This window comes from Mus musculus, chromosome 17 (assembly GCF_000001635.26).
Source record: "Mus musculus strain C57BL/6J chromosome 17, GRCm38.p6 C57BL/6J".
In the NCBI taxonomy this organism is placed as follows: domain Eukaryota; kingdom Metazoa; phylum Chordata; class Mammalia; order Rodentia; family Muridae; genus Mus; species Mus musculus.
The window spans coordinates 6,458,253-6,468,136 of NC_000083.6; positions in this window are offsets into that span (position 1 = coordinate 6,458,253).

The following is a 9,884-nucleotide window of genomic DNA, read 5'->3' on the forward strand; positions in this document are numbered from 1 at the left end:
ACTGGGCTGCTCCCCTCTCCCACTGCCGACTGAACAGGCCCAGCACGTGCAGTGGTAGCCCTGGCTTCTACCCCACGATACTCCCTCTCCCCAAGTCAAACTGTCCACACGGGTACCGAGCATCCCTAGGGATCCAAAGCATGCCTTGGGGTGTCAAGACGCGATGCTTTCTCAGCTGCCCACACCCTACAGACGAGCACCCTGGCTTACCTTGGGACGCATTTTTCTAATGTAAGGCGTGGCCATCTTCCTACATGGACCTGATAGCATGTGCCCAGACAATGTAAAGTCTTTTCCACCTCTTTGGAATGAGAGTTTACACTAAAAACAACAAGCCACCCCAAATACCTTCTGAGGGCTCCAGCTCCACAACGCACGTCAGCCATAGTTGTTGGTTATATGTGGACAGTGGGTTTGAAGGTATAACTGTCTTTAGCTGAAGCAGAAGAAAAAAAAAAACAAAACAAAACAAAGTAATCACATGACCTGTTCACACTCCCTGAATACCTCATCATAAAGTATAAAACAAACACTTTGCACACAGCTCAGCTTGCAAGCCCTGACAGAGCTGGGTCAGCTTTCTCTTGCAGACCACAAGGAACTAGCTTCCTACAGAGGCCTGGCTGCACTGCCTTCGTGCGGTGGTACAAGACAGCAGAGAACTGTCCATGTTCACAGTATCCTCATCTCTGTAGTACTGTGATTGGCTGTGGACATCGCATCTCTGTGGTGCTGTGATTGGGGTCAGACATCGCTGCCTGATGTCAACCTGCCAGCGGAGTTAACTGAGACGGCTGGCCGTGTGACAATGGTCATCTACAGTGTCTATCTCCTGTAAACACCACAGTGGTTTCCCATGGCCAAGGCTGTGGAGGAAGCTGGTGAAGGTGCCTACCTACGTTCCCACAGCCAGAATTATTTGAAAGCTTCATCTGCAGAGGTGAATGTCTTATCTTGTTTTCAGGCTAACAGAGTCTCTACCAAACTTTCTGGGACCACACTTGTCTGAAAGCCATTGGGGAGTGAAAACTATTAGACAGGAAAGTTGTCTTTCTGAAGCAAAATGTTTTTTTTTAGAAGCTCTGAGTTCCACGGGATGACCGTTACTCTCCCTGTCACAGAGAGAGACCCTGAGAGGCAGGGACTATGAGACCCACAACTGTCAAGAAACCTCATGGTGGTGCCCCTTCAAATCAGACCCTCTGCCTCAGAGCTCAATACGACGAGGAATGCAAAGAGGCCTCGAAGGCTGGCTACCCAGAGGTGGCTCCAGGGTGGCAGTGGCAGAGAACTGTATACTGTAAAAATCGTAAGGGAGCCAGGCACTGTGAAAAATGCTAGCACTCAGAAGGCAGAGGCAGGTGCAATTTTGTGAGTTCAGGGCCAGCCTGATCTACATATCAAGTTCTAGGCTAACCAAGAGACCAATGCCTCAAAACAAATCAGAAATTGTAAGACGAGACCCTAATAGGTAGGCAGGCTGGAGACAGGAGGACGGACAAACGACTGTGAAGGCACACGCAGCATGGCGCTCTGAAGACCCGGGAGCATATTCAGCTATAGACTGGATACTTCTCCAATTGGAAGGACTTGTTTTTGATAAAGGTGATGACAAATCAAGGAACATTTAAATAGGGGCCAGCAGACTTTCATTTAAGCTGCCCTCATGCAGGGAATCTCAACCAACAAAGAGAGCCGCTGCTATTGGAACTAACAGGGAACAGGTCCTACCTTAGACAAACAGAGAGAGGTCAGCCATTAAGTGCCTCCCATGCAAGCAAGGGCACCAGAGGTCCATGCCCCCGCCCCCACACCCACCCGGCATCCATCAGGCCAGGTGGCGCACAGTTGTAATCCCAGCTCTGGGGAGGTACAGACAGGAGGATTCCTAGGCTCACTGGCCAGCCAGCCTAGCGGGCAAGGCCAAGTCCCAGCGAGAGACACTCAGCTCAAAAAACAAACAAACAAACAAAGAAACGACATAACAAAACCCAGCTGATAGCTTCTGAGGACCTAACCTGTGGCTAGCCTCTGGCCTCCACATACATGTGCATGAGTGCACATATACAAATTAAGCTTTTTAAAGGAAAGGATCAGATGCCTAAGTCATCATTGTGCCATCACAGTGAGTGCAGCAGGGTATCCCACATAAGCAGTCAGCATGAGTTAAGGACGCTTGGAAGTGAGCTGTAGTTCTGTCAGGGGGACACAGTGTCCTTCCACCACCATCCCCCCTAAGACACCGAGGACGCTAACAAGGGAATTTCAGTGGACAGGACCCCAACTGTGAAAGAAGAACTGTGTGCTGGCAGAGCAGGCTGAGCAGTCTATCCTCAGCAGGCTCTCATCAGGGTGAAGTGTGTGATGAACACCACCCGATTCTTACAGCTCAGTACCTCTTACCTTTTTGCTACTATTGAGTGAATAATTAGCAGGCAAAGTCTCGATCACTCTGGGTCCTAGAGCAACAAAGAGAAGGGGAGCGAGGGATTAAAGTGGATAACTTACTGATTCTGTAATCAAATTAAATGCAAGAAAGACTCACACATTAGACAGAAAGCTCTCTCGTACCTGGCCCCATTTTAAAAAAGAGATTTTATGTAACCAGGTCAAATAGCCAACACAGTAGACGCTCTGCCGTGTGACACAGCTTCCATGCGCATTAAGGTGGAAAGACCAGCAAGCAATGTGAGATCGCCAGACTTTCCCCAACGCTCTTTCTAGTACATGGCCCCAATGAAACATTACTAAGGAAAGAAGACTGGTTAATGAACTTCTCCAATTAACCTAGTTGTCTAGAAACACTAAGCAGGAGCGAAACATATGGCTTTTTTGAAATCAATGTTTCATTAAGTTCTTTCTCCCCTAAATTTACAGCGATTACAGAGCCTACGATTTTAAGCACATTGTAGAGTACAATTCAGCAGGACTCAGGACTCTGTGCTGTGTAGACACGGTCACCCATCTTGTAAAACTCAGTCTGCACTAGTAAGCTCCCCGCCCCCCCTCCCTGTGCCCAGCAGGCATCTCTGTGTACCTCAGCTAGGTGGGGTCACACCGTACTATCTGTTTGTGAATGGTTTATTTAATTTAGTACAGGGTACTCATGACTCATGCAGTAATGTGTCTAAGTTGTCTAATTTTTTTCTTTTTCCTTTTTGTTTGCATATGTGTCATAGTGTGTGCACATAAGTGATCAGAGGACTATGCAAGGTAGTTGGTGACCTCCTATGGAGTTGGGGGGTTGGCAGCAAGCAGGCCACTGGCTTTACCCACTGAGCCATTGCTGTGTAATATCTTCTTGCAGGGAAGCTCTTTAAGCCAGTGGTTCTCAACCTGTCTGTGGGCTGTGAACGACCCTTTCATAGGGGTCACATATCAGATATTTACAGTAATAAAATTAGTTATAAAGTAGCAAGGAAAATAATTTTATGGTTGGGGATCACCACAACATGAGGAACTATGTATTAAAGGATAGCAGTATTAGGAAGGTTGAGGACCACTGCTTTAAACAGAAAGTAAATAGCTCGAAATAGCTTCAGGAAGTCCCTGAAACTGACCAGATTCACTGGGCCCCTCCCTGACAGATAAGCAAGAAAAGCTGAGAGCTCTTCTTCTTCTCTTCTTCTTCTTCTTCTTCTCTTCTTCTTCTTCTTCTTCTCTTCTTCTTCTTCTTCTTTTTTTTTTTTTTTTTTGGTTTTTCTAGACAGGGTTTCTCTGTGTAGCTCTGGAACTCACTTTGTAGACCAGGCTGGCCTCAAACTCAGAAATCTGCCTGCCTCTACCTCCCAAGTGCTGGGATTAAAGGCGTGTGCCACAGCCGGGCATGGACAGAGTTCCAGGACAGCCAGGACTATACAGAGAAACCCTATCTTGAAAAACCAAAAAAAAAAAAAAAAAAAAAAAAAAAAAACAAAAAAAAAAAACATAAATACTACTTGTATGCGATATTTGTTCTACCCTTTCTCTTCAACCTGTACGTTGTCCCTGGTTAGAAAATAAGGCTTCTGTAGACAAAATACGGTCTGTGTCATATTTGTGCATGTGCACACGTGTGTCACGGAGTATGCGTGATGTACACATACAGGGGAGGTATAAATACCTATGGATATGTGTGTGCAGAGGCCAGGGAGAAGAGCTCTGGTGTCTTCCTCTCTCACTTCTGATGGCGGTCCTCTGAGGCAGGGTCTCTCCCTGAACCTAGAACTCACATTTTCCAAGGAGGATGGAAGTCAGCGAGCCTCCAGTGATTGCTACGTCTCCATCTCTCCCCACCAGCAGGAATGGGGATGCAGGCAGGTGCTAGGATCTGAACTCAGGTCCTCATGGTTTCTCAGCAAATGCCCTTAACCTCTGAGCCATCTCTCCAACCCCTCATGTAGTGTTTTCAGTCTAGTCTAGCTCTGCCTTTTAATCGGAGGATTTAATCACCTTATATTTAGTTACTCATTAGGAGGGCTCATGCCAGTTCCTCTATATTTCTGTTTCCTGCACATTTGTTTCCCATTGGCCCCACAGCTTTTTTGTTCCGCACTTGACACCCAAAGTCATAGTCTGACTGGAGTTTCTAACAGCTTAATATGACAATACATAAATACTCTGTCTCATCTTTCATGTTACAATTGTGACGTGATCTTTCTGAACAGATATGCACATACAGACATACAGACACACACACAGACACATACACAGCTTGCACATCACCGGGAGAGGTGCTGAGAATCAAACCCATGGCCTCGAATGTGCTAGGTAGTCAAGTACTCTCCCACTTATTTGTTATTTTATATCCAAACCAATAAAATAATGTTAACAATTAAGTCTCTTACGTAGGAACCAAAGTGTGGACTTGCATTCTTACTGGAATAGCAGCTTTCACATTCTCATTGTAAACATGCAGGCCTTCAAGCAATGGGAAAATGAGAGTGGGTTTTCACACTGATATCAGAATGACATGAGCTTTTATAATTACTAACGTCGCCTTTGCTGGACTTGCTGTGTTCAAACCCGCGGCTCTGCCTGCAGCACAGGTGTAGTGGCAGCTGCTCCTTTGGCCCTGTGGCTTTAGCTTCCTGGGGACATCTTCCTTTCACCCCCACTTTCTCATCTAGAGACAAGGTCTTGCTATTTAGCCTTGCCTGACCTCAGACATCCAAGTTCTAGGAATTCAGGCGTGAGCCAGCACACGCGAGCTCCACCTCCTGCTTGAAGAACAGTTTTGCAGCAGGATTCCTGGTTGAGAACTCTGAGCATTTTCAATGCATCAGTCTGTCTTTTGCCCGGTACGACTGAGCTGAGACCCGTGCTGGCAACCTCACCGAGGACTGCCTGTCTGTAGTGAGTCCCTCTTTCTTGCTCTGGTCGGGATTCTGTCTGGTGTAGGCTGTAGTGTCTTGGTAGGAGACTCTGAAGTTAGACCACGGCAGCTCATTAAACTTCCTGCTTATTCACCTTTCGTTCAAATTGGCAACTATTCTCCCTGCCCTCTTGCCTTCTCCTGAGACTCACAACCTGTGTATGGATTACTTGCTGGTGGCCCAAAGGCCCTGGAGGCTCTGTTCAATATCTCCGATCATTTCTATTCTGCTCCCCAGACTCAAACATGCCAGTCAGCCTATCTTCGGGTTTGTAGATGCTTCCCCTTGGCCTGTTCCAATCTGATTCACCCATCCAGTGGACGTTTTAATTCACTATGGTACTTTTTAGGTCCAGAATTTCCTTTTAGTTTCTCTTCCCTTCCCGGCATCCCCTAATGCTCTCTGGATCTTTCCTCTTACTCTCTATGACGGCTATCACAGCCTCTGTTCTGTCTAGCAGATCTGTCACATGGTTTCAAGGATAGAGTCTGATGTACTTATAATTTTTTTCTTTTGGTGAGCCATATTTTATTATTTATCAGTCGGTTTTGTCTTTAAAGGCAATGCTATGGCACCTGGAAGTCAGGGTCTACACAGTGAGACTCTCTTTTTAAAGTAAATTAAAAGAAAATCATTCTCAGCTTGGGATGCCAATTCTCTGCTGCCTCCGTGGCTGCCCCAGCTTGCTGCCAACATTCCTCCATCCAACTCAGACCGTGCTGGTGTAGTGTGTGGACCTTGACCGGTACAAGGCCATGTCTCAGAGGCGCCTGCAAATCCTGTGAGGGTGTCTCCGTATAGGAAGAGCTTCCCAAGCGGACTCAACACTGTCTCTGGCTTCTCGGAGAGACTTAGCAACCAGTACCTGAAGAACCTGGACGCTAAGCTAGCTAGTCGCTCTGGGCCTCAGTTCCCATGTCTGCAGAATAAGGTAGTAACATAGCAGTCCCTAATCTACCCCTGCTCTCCAATATAGCACTGCCACATAAAGTAATTAAGAGGAGAGTGTTAACAACAGTTAACTTCACGTGTTAATCTCAGTGGGTCATAGGGCGTGGATGGCAAGGTGTTTGGTTAAACATGGCTGTCACAAGTCTCTGAGGGACAACTGGGTAAGATTCTCATGGTTCAGCCAGTCGACTGAATAAAGCAGACCGCCCTATGCAGGGAAAGTGAGCAAAGAGCTGAACAGATAGCTAAGGAGAACTTGGTCGCCCATCTTCAGTAGGAACCTTAGTCTCCTGTTGTGAGACTCAGACCTGAACTGGGCTCACACAATATACCCATTGGGTCTTGGGCCCCTGGACCCTGACTGGCTCCCATTTGCTGACTAGAGACCTGCAGATGTCTTAATATCCCAAATCGCATGCTCCAGTTCCTTTACTTTACATAGATATAAGAATAATATCATATATGATTATATAATATATGCTATATCTCATAATTATATTACATATCTAGCAATATATTGTATCTAGTAATAATACCGACAATTATTTATAGTGTAATTCACTTCCACTTTAAGATAAATACCATTGTTTGTAATGATTATATTATATATTATGATTGTATACAGTAGTGAGATGTAATTATAATATAGTGGATACACATGTATGCATATATATGTGTGTGCATACATATGCACATATGTATTCCCTATTGTTTCTCTTTCTCTAGAAGATGCATAGTAATCTGCACATGAGAGAAAGCGATGAAACTCTTGTGCCCCATGTATTGGCTTTGGGGCACCAACTTCCACCTTCATCTCAAAGGCTGAATATAGTCAGGGTGTTTGAGACATAGCTGTTTGAGGAAACAAAAGCTGGCTAATGTCTCACAGAGACTGCACGCAATCCTGATGCCTCCCTACCCGTGTGAAAGGGCAGGTTAAGATGCAGGTGACAATGGGTGAGCCCTGGTAACAGTTACGATGGAGAGAACTGCTGTGACTTAATCCCTTAGTGACTTAACAGCAAGGAGGAGAAGTTGTCGGTAGTCGCTATGGTGACAACTGTGCCCTTTTCATTACCACAAGGCAAGAAGCATGTCAATCTCCCACCCTCGATTTCTGAGACACAAACACCCCTGGGATATAAAACTGAGGCTTAACGCAATCCACACTCAGTGTTACATGCATCATTCAGAAGAGCGAATGCAATCCACCCTCAATGAGCATGCTAGCTTACTTAAAAAGAAAGGAAAAGAAACGAAGGAGAGCACTCTCTTGGCAAAGCTGGCTTCTGCTGCCCATGGTGGGGAAAGACACAGCCCCAGCCCCTGAAACCTTGGGAAGACCATTCAGCTTCCGTGGCTGTTTTATGGCTGTATAAAGGGAAGTTGGGGGCTGGGGAAACAGCCCAGCGGGCCAAGAGCGTGAGGCGCCAGTATGAGGACTAGACCTGACACCCTGGCACCCAAGCAAACGCTGTGCAGGAAGAGACCTGCCTAGATGCCAGGGCTCGGAAGGCAGAGTGGCATCCCCAGAGCGAGCTGACTGGCTGGACAGGCTGAATCAGTGAGCTCTGGGTTCAAGTGAGAGACCCTGCCTTAATATACAAGGTGACGAATAACAGGGGAAGACATGTGACACCAACATCTGGACACACAGACACACAGATACAGGCACAGACATCAACATCTGGACATACACAGATACAGGCACAGACATCTGACACCAACATCTGGACATACAGACACATAATACCACCACCACCCACCACAACAAAAATAGGCTAGCCTTTCCAGAGGATGTGTCAGAGCTACAAATTATTGGGCAGTTTCTAATGCCCATGATTTTCACAGGGTCCTGGAGCTTGGGGTCACCAGACAAATTTCCCTGCACCCCCAGTCCCATTCACCTAGATGTTCACAAGGCCTGTATCCCCCTTAGACAGTGGGTGCTGGATTCCCCAGGACACAAGACTCTAGAAATGTTTCCGTGGGTTACAAAGCAAGTTCAAAGCCAGGTTGGCTTTTTTAAAGAGGAGAAGGAAGAGGAGGAGGAGGAGGAGGAGAAACAGGGGAAGAGAAAATAATAATAATGAATTTATTATTATTATTATTATTCAAATAAATGGCAGGTAGCAGCAGCTGCCAGTCCCAGCAAACTGATCCAGGGCCCTGAGCTGTGAACAGCATGCTGACATTACCCAGCATGCCTGCTAGGCCTCCCGGGAAGACAAGGCGCAGGGTGTAACCACGCTCTGCCCTGCGGGCTCAGAGAGAAGGCACATCTCCCTTCACACTGAGGGTGGGCGGGTAGAACCGATCCTAAGTGCTGTAAGAGGAAAAACGATTAAAAGGCAGACTTACCCTCAATGCCGACGAAGACGGTCAGTCCGAAACAGATGAAGAAGACAACAAACACAAGGACGAAGTGGCGCTTGGAGAGCGTGTAGAGCCGCATGGGTGCCAACCTGTAGGGAAGAAGCCGGGAGTGAGGACGGTCAGGGCCCTGCCCACGCCAGTGCCACCACCCAGGCTGCACGAGGCCGGCATCTCCCCAGCACAGTGCTGGCCTCGGAAGCACGCCGGCTCCCAAGCCAGCTGACCACCCCTGACTGCTGGGCTTGGTCACCTCTGGAATGGATCATTCCTGTACATCAGAGCCACTGCCACTCTGGCCTGCCTCCTGCAGGACAGACAGACTCACTTCATGTGGTGGGAGAATGAATACTGGGGTTCCCATGCCAGGGAGAAATGTCACCACACCACAGAGGTGGCATAACCTTTTACATAGCCTACTCATAGCTGCCAGAGGAGAGCCATAGCTCAGACCAACAAGGAGCCTTGACTCCCTGCATCGGAGAGCTATCACTGAGAATCCCAAGGACCAGAGGCACCAGCCATCTCCATCCAGCCCCAAGCTTAGGCTCAGGGTCCCTCATAGCTTGAGATCCGGCCAAAGACCCTCAGCCTGGTGAAGAGCAGCCCAGCCTTCCCAGAAGCCTGCTTCTGAATCTCTCCCTTCATCAGGGTGACAAGCTTCTGTCATCTACAGGAATACCGAAGCCGTTCACAGGACTGACTCCAGTATACACCTACACATTCCCTCAGAACAGAGCATGGCGCGTGGGGACACTGGAGAGATGGCTCGGCAGTCGAGATCTCGTACTGCTCTATCTAGCAAAAGACCTGAGTCCAGTTCCCAGAACCCACACCAGGTGGCTCACAATAGCCTGCGACTCTAGCGCCAAGAGATCTGAGGCCCTCTTGGCCCCAGTGGGCAAAATGACACATACCTCTGACCCCTACTCCCCAAACATATATGTGCACACACACAATTTAAAAATGAAAATACATCTTTAAAACAAAAAAGTCCTCCTCAGTGTTCCATGTTGCGTTATTAGAGAGGCAAACCAAGAGGCTACTGTGCCCTGCAGAGTGGCCAAGGTCTGAACTGTGCTTGCACTCCAGTTAGCTTCGCTAATAAAAAAAAACAGTGTTGATAGGAAGTGGCCAACCTCACTAGAGGCCTAAAGAGGCGGCCAGCCCCCTAGGGAGGAGCTAGGGGCTCACTTTCAGCCTGGT